The sequence below is a fragment of the Bos taurus genome, chromosome 4 (genome assembly GCF_002263795.3).
Source record: "Bos taurus isolate L1 Dominette 01449 registration number 42190680 breed Hereford chromosome 4, ARS-UCD2.0, whole genome shotgun sequence".
NCBI lineage: Eukaryota > Metazoa > Chordata > Mammalia > Artiodactyla > Bovidae > Bos > Bos taurus.
The window spans coordinates 87,476,283-87,490,278 of record NC_037331.1 but is presented as its reverse complement, the minus strand read 5'-3'; the positions used below and the strand labels follow the sequence as shown (position 1 = coordinate 87,490,278).

The following is a 13,996-nucleotide window of genomic DNA, read 5'->3' as shown; positions in this document are numbered from 1 at the left end:
GGTACTTGTATAAATCATTTCTGTAGTGGTCTATAGTGTTGTCCAAGGGAATTTCCTGAAAAAAAAAATCAAAGCTGTGGTTATCTAGTGGTGCAAAAGAAAAGTTAAATTTAAATAAGGTGTACATCCCATCATCTAAAAAATATTCCAATCAGATTACTTTTGATATAGCCATGTAGTATAACAATTGAAAGTAAATATATATATATATATATATATATATATATATATATATAAATATATAACTGAACCCACTAAACAACAGAAAACAGATAAGAATTTCCACTTGACTTTATGGTTCATACTTGTATGATCTCAGTGCACTGAGAAATGCATTTTGTTGCTCTACGGCTAAGGCTTGCTATGATTCCCACCATTAGCACAGTATAGTTAGAAAAGAAAGCTAACCAGTATAAAACTATTAACACATTTGTCTATTAGTGTAGCAGTTTTGCTTAAGCCTTTATTTTATTTCATAGTTTTCTGTGATTGTGGGTTTCAGTCTGTCTGCCCTATTTCATAGCTATGTAATGTCATACGTAAAAACAAAAAGATTCAGAAATTTACATGAATTATCACTGTTTCTACAAGTTTAGAAAAAAGTCATATTATTCCAATCCATTACATCAATATTGAAAAGAAATACCAGAGGAAAATTAAAGAATAAAAGTTGAAACTGTTGATATATTCACAAAAGAGAAAAATAAGTTATCTATGGGGAAACCAAAATGGAAAAAGAACTGAACATTTAAACAAAAGTAAGAAGAAAATAGTCTCCTAGCATTCGGCATATGAAAGATCAAGGTCTATTGGCATTCTAAAATTAAACTAAAGGGAAACAATTCACAAAGGCAAAAGAAATGTGTACAGTTAGGAAAATATGGAAAAATTAAAACAGAACAATTCTCATGTTAAAATAAAATAGAAGACAAGGTTAAAACACACCTTTAATAGCTTCTTTAATTTTCAAAGTAGTCCTCAGAGATGGTTTGTTTTTTGTGTGTGTGTAAATAACATTATTTATAGTTATTCTTGAAAATTAAATATGATAAAGAGGGTCTTTTAAGTTATACATTTTTTAAAAATTATATATAATTTTATACATATATAAAATTCAAAATTCACAATTATTTTTTATTAGTCAATGCAAAATTTATAATTTTTTCAATAAAAACTGTGTCCATTTAATCATTACAATATAATATTACTGCTTTGTGTGTATCATCTCTGTTTACCCTATTTATTTGTTCCCTTATCATATGTTGCACATTTATTTACGATCCACAGTATTTATTACTTTTCTGCCTTTTGCTAGTCATTCAATTTATCACTGTTGAATTGTATGACGAATAAATTTTCATTATGAAGAAATGAAACGACTTTTCAAATTATAATGAGTACATTTTGCTTTCAAGAAAATAATATAAACATTTCAGCTTGAGTCATTTTAATGAATTACTTCCAACAGCTGCCAGCTGAGTACAAGAAAAATGATACTTAGTCAAAATTTGTTTAAGTGAGCCATATGGTTCTCTTGTTACATCTTTATGTCTAGTTGATATATCAGAAATGACTTAACTCATCCATTTCACATTTGTCCCATTTATATCAAAGTTCTCAAGCTCTTTTAGTTTGAGAGGTATGCACTGTCTTTGAAAGTTTCCAACTGACAGCCCAAACAGATGATCAAACAAATCTTTGTCCTCCCACTCAAAAATAGATATCATTTTTGTTATTTTCTTGAGCTTTACTTAGAGGTTAACTAGAAATCTTTGTCACTTTAAATCTCTGTATCTTTCTCAGGGTTTGGATCTTGTCAAGATAATAGGGGCAATTTCACTAAATGCCTATTTACTGTCTGTTTCTGCAAGTGCTTGGAGGGCTCCCAGACACACGTGTTTCCTTTGCTTACCTCAACTGCCACTGTAACATGTCAGCACCCAGAATTCAGATTTCCTTCCTTTCAAATGTGTGCACTGTTTTCACCCTGCCAGGTCTCCAAGTCTTGGTTCTCTCCTTTTTCGGCCTAGGAGATGGGAAGGTAACTTTTAACCAGTTTTATGCACTGAATTTATTAGCAAAACTTGATAAAACAATATCATGGCACACTAATTGTGTCTGGACATGTGTACTATATGTTATTATATATCAAGATATATACATATATATACATAATCTATCAAGATTTTTTATTATATCTTTGCCATGACTAAATATTTAATAAGACTTTTTAAAAATTAACTTATTTATTTTAATTGGAGGCTAATTACTTTATAATATCGTGGTGGTTTTTTCCATACATTGACATGAATCAGCCATGGGTGTACATGTGTCCCGCATCCTGAACCCCACTCCCACTTTCCTTCCCATCCCATCTCTCAGGGTTGTCCCACTGCACCAGCTTTGAGTGCCCTGTTTCATGCATTGAACTTGGACTGATCATCTATTTCACATATGGTAATATACATGTTTCAATGCTATTCTCTCCAATCATCCCACCCTCGCCTTCTCCCACAGAGTTCAGAAGTCTGTTCTTTACATCTGTGTCTCTTGCTGTCTTGCATATGGGGTCATCACTACCACCTTTCTAAATTCCATATATATGTGTTAATATACTGTATTGGTGTTTTTCTTGCTGACTTACTTCACTCTGCATAATAGGCTCCAGTTTTATCCCCTTCATTAGAACTGACTCAAATTCATTCTTTCTTATAGCTGAGTAATACTCCATTGTGTATGTGATTCTTGGTGATGACACTTTTGTTCCAAAGTATTTTTGATTTAGTTAATGCATGACTATTATCTTTACTTATGTGTGGATTTTTCCCAGTTAAGCATTTTTATTTTTAGAAGGGAGAGGATTGTACTAGCAATGAAAAAGTAAACTCAAACAAATGGTCAGTTTTATTACTGTAACATAATATACAAATAAAAATAGTTTAAATTGTTACCCCAGGGCAGCATCAGCTATCTTATTCCCATATGAAGTACTTTAGGCAAAGTAATAATATATGAGGTAAATTTTAAGGCATGCAAATATCAAAAATAAAGGTCCCCAGTACAGAGCAAGATCAGACTAGTCCCCGAATAAACACTAAAAACAGCATAAAAATAAAGTAGAAATTGAAAGTTTTTTCCAAATATGAGGACTTTCATTTGTCTAGAAAGAAAAAGACATGGGGTTTTATAGAAAGAAAGAAAGAAAAGGACTTTTCTTAGTGACAGTATGGTGTGTTGGAAGACAGAGGTGGGGAAGATCTTCTTAAGAGCAAATAATAATAAATATTTTATAAAATGCATTACTGTGTCAGCAAAATAATAATAATAATAGAAGTCCTTAAGAGAGAAGTTTGATTTAAAGAACCAGCAAAAATCCAGATACTTAAGCAAGGACTGAAGACAGAAACTGCTAATCCCTAGAGATCTTGAAATTTTCTTTGAATAAGTATACAGGGTACAAGGGATGGGAGACCAAACTAAGACCCAAGCAAGTTAGGGGTTAAATGGAAAATTACGTGAAGATAGGATATCGTCTCAGTGAAAATGAGAAAAAAAACAAACAAACCGACTTTATAGAAGGAAGCATAAGGAAATTTAAATGTTTTGGCCTATGCACTTGGGAAGCAGTAAAATCTCCTTTGAAAATGTATAACCACGCAGGTTAGGGGCCTAAAGTCTGAGTATCAGTGTTGTATAGGAGACTTCAACCTGAATTTGCATTTTAAAGCAATCCTAGGTTGATAGTATTCCCAGTATACCTGGCAAAAAAAATAAAAGGAACACTTTTTTTCAACTTGAAGCTCAAATAACTTTTTGGTTTATCATCAAAACTCATAAATTCTGCCAAGACATAAAGTGTTTTGTGCAAGAAATAAACAAAAGAAATAGAATCCAAAGTGCAAAGACAGCATATATTCTAATCACCAAATAAAGAACATAAAGTGAAGATGCATAATGTTTGAAAATATAAAAGAGGGTCTTGGATATATATTATAAGTATGGTAAGCAGAATTCTAAAAATGTCCTCTTAAGATTTCTGTCTCCTAATTATTCAGTCAAATATTAATTTATGTACTAATATAAAGGGATTTTGCAGATGTGGGTGGTGGTGGTTTAGTCGCTAAATTGTGTCGGACTCTTTCTGATCCCATAGACTGTAGCCCTTCAGGCTCCTCTGTCCATGGGATTTCCCAGACAAGAATATTGGAGTGGGTAGCCATTTCCTTCTCCAGGGGATCTTCCCAACCCAGGGATGAAACCCGCATCTCCTGCAGGCAGATTCTTTACCACTGAGCCATTTGCAGATGTAGTTAAGCTTATTAAACAGATGACTTTAAAATAGGGAGATTATCTTAGATTGTTGTTGTTCAGTCACCAAGTTGTGTCCAATTCTTTGCAACCCCAAGGACTGCAGCACCTAAGGCTTTTCTGTCCCTCACCATCTCCCAGAGTTTACCCAAGTTAATGTCCATTGAATCAGTGATGCCATCCAGCCATCCAACCATCTCATTCCATGTAATCTGATTGAGGAGGGCTCAGTGTGATTATATGAGCCTCCTAAAAACAGAAGAGGAAGGCAGAATAGTCAGGTGGTAAGATGAGACAGAATGGGAAGTCAGAGAGATTTGAAACATGAGAATTGGACGACCCCGGCCCCACACACTGTTGCTGGCTTTGATGATGAAAAGGGTCACAAACCAGAGAATGCAGGCAGTCTTCAGAAACTGAGAATGGCCCTTCGTTAAAACCCAGCAAGGAGACAGAAGCCTCTGTCCTACAGTTGCATGGAACTGAATTCAGCCAACATGCTAAGCTTGGAAATAAATTGCTTTTAAGAGCCTCCAGTAAGGGTCACAGCCATGCAAACACCTTGATTTAGTCCAGTGAGACTTGTATTGGAAAATCTGCTGATCTATATAGTACTGAGATAATAATGAGTATTGTTTTAAGTACTACATTGTGGTAGTTTGTTTTGGTAACAATAAAAGACAAATACAATAAGGAACAAGAGACTGCAAAAAGTAACCAGATAGATATGCTGCTGCTGCTGCTAAGTCGCTTCAGTCGTGTCCGACTCTGTTCGACCCCATAGATGGCCTCCTACCAGGCCCCTCTGTCCCTGGGATTCTCCAGGCAAGAACACTGGAGTGGGTTGCCATTTCCTTCTCCAGTGCATGAAAGTGATAAGTGAAAGTGAAGTCGCTCAGTCGTGTCCGACTCGTAGCGACCCCATGGACTGCAGCCTACCAGGCTCCTCCATCCATGAGATTTTCCAGGCAAGAGTACTGGAGTGGGGTGCCCTTGCCTTCTCCGAATGTAAAATATATTTAATCATAATTCCAAGAGTAGATCTCAGATGGTAATGCATCTGCCTGCAATGTGGGAGACCCAGGTTCGATCCCTGGGTTGGGAAGATCCCCTGGAGAAGGAAACAGCAACCCACCTCAGGACTCTTGCCTGGAAAATCCTATGGTTGGAGGATCCTGGTAGGCTACACTCCATGGGGTCACAAAGAGTCAGACACGACTGAGCTTCACCAAGAGTAGATAATAAAAAGAATATGAGAAATGCTGTCACTGACGATATAGTGGGTGACAATTTTCCAATATTAATGAAAGAAACAAATCAAGTTTTTTAGAAAGCATAATGAATCCAAAGAAGGATTTTTAGAAAGGAAATATGCCCTCACCTACATGATAGTGAAATAGTAGAACACTCAAAAGAAAGAGTGTTTGAGCAAACTCCAGGAGACAGTGAAGGACAGGGAAGCTTGGCGTGCTGCAATAAATGGGGTTGCAAAGAGTCAGACATGACTTAGAGACTGAACAACAACAGCAGCAAAGGAAAGAAAAGAAGGACTTCCTTGGTGGTCCAGTGGTTAAGACTCATGCTTCCACTGCAGGGGGAGCAGGTTCAATCCCTCATCTGGGAACTAGGATCTCCAATACAACTAAGATCCCATATGCCACCTGGCATAGCCAAAAGAAAGAAAAGATGATAAAGAGAGAAAGAAGACAGACTACACCCAAGGAACTGTAGTTAGACAATTAAACCAAGGCTACATCCTCAAGAACAATTGGAAACAGTTAAGAATCTCCAAGAGCTAGAACAAAGAGCTATCAACCTAGAATGGTATATCTAGAAAAATCTATGTTTCAAGAATGAATGAAAACTAAGAAGTTTTCAAACCAATAAAAACTAAGGGAGCTTACCACATGCAAGGCTCGTGAAGATACTTCTAAACCATATATCAAAAGGAAAAGAAAAATAATTCAACACTGAAGGTGTGTGACACAGTAAGAAATGGTGAATAACCAAATGGGCAAATGTGTGGGTTAAGAAAAAAGCTAGAATTAAAGTACTGAAAAAGCATAAAAATGCACGTTCAAAGTATTCTAATGTAGCTCTCAACTTTCCATTTTTTCTTTAGAGCAGAACACTTAATTTAACTAAATCCAAGTCAACTTAGTCATTTCAGTGTTTTTTTCTCTATTTCATTGTTTAACTTAGTCAATTTAGGTTTTTGTTTATTAGATCCCATAGCTTATTCCTTTCTTGCAGTTTTTATCTAAATTCTGTGAACCTTGCATATGAAACTTGCCCTGGATGAGGCAAGTTTGAACATATGTAATATAGGTTTCATAACTTTTGCTGTTCTTGCCTACTAATTTTATCATTTCTGTCATTTCTGCTGCTTCTTATTGCTTGATTTTCCTCTCATTTAAGAACCATAGTTTTGTTCTTTTTCTTCCTGGTACTGTGTTTTTTTTTTTTTGGTTTGTTTGTTTTGTTTTCATTTGAGAGCCAGACCTTATTGATTTTACTTTGTTAAATACTAGGTATGTTTAAGGTATATTTTTATTTCTATAAATATTATTGTGTTATTCTGGGGTACAGTTACTTGGAAACAATTTGCTCTTAAGATTTATTGGGTAAGATGAAAACAACCTGTACTGGGACTGCCTTTCCCTCACTACGGAGACAACATCTTTCTCAGTGTTTTACTTGATGCTCTGTTACTTTTGAGGTTTTCCACTCTGATTGGAGGGCTTCCCTGGCAGCTCAGATAGTAAAGAATCTGCCTGCAATACGGGAGAACCGGGTTCAGTCCCTGGGTTGGGAAGATCTACTGAAGAAGGGAATGGCAACACACTCCAGTATTCTTGACTGCAGAATTCCATGGACAGAGGAGCCTGGTGGGCTACAGTCCATGAGGTCGCAAATCATCAGACACAACTGAGCAACTAACACACACACACTCTGGTTGGAGCGTGAATTATTCCCAGCACTGTGTGAACCCTTGTGGTCACCTCATCTAATAATTTTAAGTGATTATTTCTTTACCTTCAGATAGTTTCCTGACAAATATGCTTTGATCAGTATTCAACAGAATAGGGGACAGGATTTCTGGAGAGCTTTCTGTCTATGCATGTCTCTCCTCTCTGATACTCTGCTCTGCAAACTATAGCCACCTGTCCTCCCCAGACTCCCAACTCCATTTCCTCAACTCAGGTTATCATCACCAGGTTCTGCCTGGATTCCCCCTTCTTTAAGCTGCTGCCTGGAAACTTTCCCTGTGCTATAAGTTGAAGCAATCATAGGGCTCAACTATTTCCTTCCTTTCAGAGCTCACTGTCCCATTTTGCCTGATAGCCAATGTCTGAAAACCGTTATTTCATAAAATTTTTCTTTTCCTTAGTTGTTTCAGGCATAAGAGTAAATCCTTTCCCTAATGTTGCATCTTGATAAGAGTGGAGGTCTCTAGAAGAGCCATATTTAAATTATCCCCTTTTCCCCCTTAGTAAACTTGGAATCAGAACAAACTAAGTTAATTGGCTGGTTCTGAAATCTCCAATTTTAATCACTGGTGTACAGTGCAATCTTAAAAAAGAGAGTAAATGGTAGATAAGGAGCCTCTAAAGTGGCATTTGGAGGCAGAAAATGTTCTTCTGTGAAAGCAATTTTGAATTTGTTGAGTTTGAGATTTATTCAACACTTATGAGGGAGTCAAGAAAAACTGACTAAACTCACTTGAATAGTCCAAATGTGAGGCTGAGGACTGTGGTCAGACCTTTGTTTTTAGCTTAAAATACAATGTTTCTATAAGATGAAATGAGTCTAGAACATACAAAAGCAACGTATAAGAAACTGTTTTTTCTTCAACTTCAATACTATGATAGCTACCTAATATTTATATCCTAAATTGTTTGATATTTATTTTAATTGAAGTATATTTGATTTACAAGATGTTAGTTTCAGGTATACAGCAAAGTGATTCAGTTATATATGCATGTGTGTTTTTCTCAGATTCTTTTCTCTTATAGGTTATTATAAAATATTGATTATAGTTCCCTGTACAATACTATTACTAAACCCAGGTTCAGCTGCTCACTGCTCAAAAGCCAATACTTGAGAGATAAGTGTTAGAAAGGAAAGGTTACTTTATTTTGGAGGCCAGCAACCAAGGAATAAGGTGGACTCATGTCCAAAAACCAACTCCCAATTGCCACTCAGGCAGCATGTGTGTGAGTGGCATGACGTTTAGTCATGTCTGACTCTTTGTGACACCCTGGATGGTGGCCTCCCAGGCTCCTCTGTCCCTGAGTTTCTTTTGGCAAGAATACTGGAGTGGGTTGCCATTTCCTCTTCCCAGGGTATCTTCCCAACCCAGGGATCAAATCCACTGTTGCATCTCCTGCATTGGCAGGTGGATTCTTTACCACTAGTGCCACCTCAAGGGCAAAAGCTTTTAAAGGGGAACTTCAAGGGTGTATCAGAGAAGGCAGTGGCACCCCACTCCAGTACTCTTGCCTGGAGAATCCCATAGGCGGAGGAGCCTGGTAGGCTGCAGTCCATGGGGTAGTTAAGAGTCGAACACGGCTGAGCGACTTCACTTTCACTTTTCACTTTCACGCATTGGAGAAGGAAATGGCACCCCACTCCAGTACTCTAGCTTAGAGAATCCCTGGGATGGGGGAGCCTGGTGGGCTGCCATCTATGGGATCGCACAGAGTCGGACACGACTGAAGCAACTTAGCAGCAGCAGCAAGGGTGTATTGGCAGAGGTAGGGGGCAGAGAAGAATAGTCAGCTCTGAGAATCATCTCAAAATCAGTAAGGTGGTGGTCTGATCAATGTCACCTTGATTGTTTCAAGTACAGTTAATCTTCAGTTCTAGGATTAATTCCCATTTTTTGAGGCCAGTTCTCAGATTATTGCCAACATCTGCTGTATCATGGAAAAAGCAAGAGAGTTCCAGAAAAACATCTATTTCTGCTTTATTGACTATGCCAAAGCCTTTGACTGTGTGGATCACAATAAACTGTGGAAAATTCTGAAGGAGATGGGAATACCAGAACACCTGATCTGCCTCTTGAGAAATCTATATGCAGCTCAGGAAGCAACAGTTAGAACTGGACATGGAACAACAGACTGGTTCCAAATAGGAAAAGGAGTACGTCAAGGTTGTATATTGTCACCCTGCTTATTTAACTTATATGCAGAGTACATTATGAGAAACACTGGGCTAGAAGAAGCACAAGCTGGAATCAAGATTGCCAGGAGAAATATCAGTAACCTCAAATATGCAGATGACACCACCCTTATGGCAGAAAGTGAAGAGGAACTAAAAAGCCTCTTGATGAAAGTGAAAGAGGAGAGTGAAAAAGTTGGCTTAAAGCTCAACATTCAGAAAATGAAGATCATGGCATCTGGTCCCATCACTTCATGGGAAATAGATGGGGAAACAGTGGAAACAGTGTCAGACTTTATTTTTCTGGGTTCCAAAATCACTTCAGATGGTGACTGCAGCCATGAAATTAAAAGACGCTTACTCCTTGGAAGAAAAGTTATGACCAACCTAGATAGTATATTCAAAAGCAGAGACATTACTTTGCCAACAAAGGTTTGTCTAGTCAAGGCTATGGTTTTTCCTGTGGTAATGTATGGATGTGAGAGTTGGACTGTGAAGAAGGCTGAGCGCCGATGAATTGATGCTTTTGAACTGTGGTGTTGGAGAAGACTCTTGAGAGTCCCTTGGACTGCAAGGAGATCCAACCAGTCCATTCTGAAGGAGATCAGCCCCGGGATTTCTTTGGAAGGAATGATGCTAAAGCTGAAACTCCAGTACTTTGGCCACCTCATGCGAAGAGTTGACTCATTGGAAAAGACTCTGATGCTGGGAGGGACTGGGGACAGGAGGAGAAGAGGACACCAGAGGATGAGATGGCTGGATGGCATCACTGACTCGATGGATGTGAGTCTGAGTGAACTCCAGGAGTTGGTGATGGACAGGGAGGCCTGGTGTGCTGCGATTCATGGGGTCACAAAGTGTCAGACACGACTGAGCGACTGATCTGATCTGATCTCAGATTACATGAAACAGAAAAGCTTCTGTCATAGCTACAACGTGTTCATCTTTCTCCACCTGGTAGGGGCTTCAGTATCTGCAAAACAGCTCGTAGAGTATGGCTCAGAATACTACCTATAGTTCTTCAGGACTAACTAAAGGTCCTTGATTTTGTTTAATAACTGCAACTCCTACTACTACTACTACTACTACTACTAAGTTGCTTCAGTTGTGTCCGACTCTGTGTGACCCCATGGGCTGCAGCGTACCAGACTCCCCCATCCCTGGGACTCTCCAGGCAAGAACACTGGAGTGGGTTGCCATTTCCTTCTCCAATGCATGAAAGTGAAAAATGAAAGTGAAGTCACTCGGTCATGTCCGACTCTTAGCGACCCCATGGACTGCAGCCTACCAGGCTCCTCCACCCATGGGATTTTCCAGGCAACAGTACTGGAGTGGAGTGCCAAACTGTTATTATTTTGCCTGTGTAAAGGCTCAGAGTTTAAAGTATAACAAAGCTCTAAGGCTAAGGGAGTGCTTAAACATAGTATGTCCTTGTTTATCTATTTTATATAGAGTAGTGTGTATGCATGCATGCTCTGCAATCCCATAGGCTGTAGCCCATCAGATTCTTTGTCCATGGAATTTTCCAGGCATAAATACTGGAATGGGTTGCCATTTCCTCCTCCAGGGGATCTTCCCAACCCAGGGATCGAACTCACATCTCCTGCATTGGCAGGCAGATTCTTTACCACTGAGCCACCTGGGAAGCCCCAGTAGAGTGTATATGGTAATCCCCAAATCCTAATTTATCTCTCCCACATTGTTCTCCTTTGGTAACCATAAAATTGTTTTCTATGTCTATGAATCTATTTCTGTTTTGTAAGTAAGTTTATTTGTATCATTTTTTTAAAGTTCCACATACAAATAATATATGATATTTGTCTTTGTCTTACTTCACTTGGTATGATATTGTATAGGTCCATGCATGCTGCTGCAAATGGTATCTTTGCATTCTTTTTTATGCCTGAGTAATATTTCATTGTATAAATATACCACATCTTCTTTATCCATTTGGAGAAAACCATAATTTGAAAAGATACACACACCCCAATGTTCATGGCAGTGCTATTTACAATGGTCAATACATGCAAGCGAGCTACATGTCCATTGACAGATGAACTAATGATATAATTTTAAATTATTATTTTAATTTAGAACACAAGATTTCATGGCCATATTTGAAAGTAACTTAGTACAAATATAGTTTCTTGTTTTATGTAAGAAAAATTAGGGGATGTAAAGATTTAAATCTTGGGAAAATTGTTTAGAAAAATAAGTCAATCTCAAAGTTGGTTCAACCTGAGGCAGCAAGTCTCTGACAGAAGCTATGGTCTGACAGGAATACTTTATCTTCTCAGTAACAAGACTTTTTGTGGTTCATCTAACAAGTGTTAAATGAATAATAAATAATGTCAGGTTAGTCCTCAGGGTTTTGGGAAGTCATTTTTACTACAGTCCTTGACATTCCTCTCCATAAACTTTTATTCTCCATCTCAACTGGGAAAGTAATTGCTTCCAGTCAGAGTTGGGATATACTGGCTGTTTTCCAGAGTTGGGGGTCTGCTGGGTATGAATAGTTCTGTCCTCAGGTATCTGGGAAGTTGCTTTGGGATGCCCTGAACTTCCTTCATACAGAACCTACTCATGGGTCCTCCTTACAGTTTGAAAAGGGTCAGAATTCATCCTCAGAACTGGAACTTGACAGTCTCTATTACTGCAACTGTGGTTGAGGCTGTATTTGAGATTTAATGTGCTAGATAATTTATACTTCATGTTAAAGCCAGCTTTACAGTTAATACATTCCTGAAGGCCAGTGTTACTTATATTTACTTCCCCATTTATTTTTAAAAGCCATAACTGTGAGGTTGTAAAGAACCTCGGTCTTCCCACAAGAAGAGAAGTCTCATTGGCCATGATTTACATTCTACCTCCTATCTCTGTTTTTTTTTTTTTTTTATCTTCGTATATTCACTTGACTAAATAATACAAACAAAGAAAAAAAAAAAAACTCTATACAATTCCCTAAAACACTTTTGAACATTTCTAGTAGCTTACCTTTTAAAACCTGATAGTAAAGTACTCTACAAAATGTAAAGCAAGCTTTCAAGAAAGAGTATTCTAAACTAGCAATCCTTCATGTTAATTCTGAAAAAAACATATATGGAAAGCAGGCATGATAACTAAACAATCAAGTACTGGTTTCTATAATATGCTATTCCATCTTGTGCAGCTGCCTCTGAATCTATTTGCCAAACATGGATACTGAATCTGTAGTTAGGTGGTTCTGTGGATATAGTAAGAGTATTCAAAGAAGTTTAAAGTAGACTTCAAATTTAGATATATTTTAGTGACAAGACAAAGCTAGCATAGTTTATCCAATTTGACACATTATATAGACAAGGTAATTATGTCAAGGTAAAAAAGCTTAACTTAAAAAGATACATTTTTAAAGTGTACAGTGTGATGAGTTGATTTTCATATACTTTGTGGAATTATTACCAAGGTCAAGATAATTAGCACATTTATTACCTCATGTAGTTAACTTTGCTTGTGCATGGGTATGTGCCTGTTGTGTGTGTGTGGTGAGAATGCTTTTTAAACCTAATCAAAATATATGTTTTTGAGTGTCAAGACAGAAAGGAAAAACTCATACCTATTAAGAGTATTTAAAATGTTATTCCATAGACAGTAAGGTGCCTGCTAAGTCACTTCAGTCGTGTCCGATTCTGTGCGACCCCATAGATGGCAGCCCACCAGGCTCCTCCATCCCTGGGATTCTCCAGGCAAGAACAATGGAGTGGGTTGCCATTTCCTTCTCCTAGGGTGCCTAGTGTCTTTAAATCTCCTCCTCAACTCAGGATGCAAATATTTAGTGTACCCCTGTCCTTTGCCTACATCAATGGAGAAAACATAATGAAGACTGTAGAAAGTTTCAAGGTTTGCAGAAGTTTTCCTGGATGATCAGCCTTGTTTATTAATTGCTAATTACAAAGTACAGCCTTCCATCTTTTGTTTCCCTGAGCTGGGTTCTTTTAATATCTCAGTTCCAAATGCATTATATCTCAAGTTTTTTGAAGAAAGATCTTAGTTCCAGTAGGATTCTTAGCGTTTCTAGTAACACAAGTTGGTCAGGTGTAATTTGAGGGACTCTTCAGCATTGGTGATGTTTGGCATTAACTAAGTGTTAAGAGTTTTGTGGAGTAGCTGTAAATATTTCTTACAGTGTTCTAAAGCCTCTCTCTAATAAGAGTAAATTATGGTTAAAAAAACACAGCAAATGTGGAGATGGAGATTGGGATGGCAGATGCTGTTGACAGATTGATTCTAGAGGTACAGGCATCACTTTCCATCTACCCCTGAGCTTTGGTGAACTGAAGGGATGCAAGCAGTGCTCTGCAGATGCAGAGTGGTACTGGGCCTCATTTTTCTCTTCCTGTTTTTATTCTTTACAATCCATCTGTTTTTCATTTCTACTATCTGAATGGCTGATGGAGTACCTTTTTAAAGCACTCAGAATGTCAGTGTGTGAATTGAAAGATGCATCACACTATAATTGCATGTTCTCAAGGAATTTTCATATTGTTAA

The 13,996-nt window shown here is 37.7% G+C and overlaps 1 protein-coding gene across 1 annotated transcript in view; it reads left to right on the top strand.

Annotated features, from left to right (window-relative positions):
* Positions 1–13,996, top strand: part of SLC13A1 (solute carrier family 13 member 1) — a 104,081-nt gene that overhangs the window by 77,863 nt on the left and 12,222 nt on the right. The gene's annotated exons all lie outside the window — the stretch shown is intronic.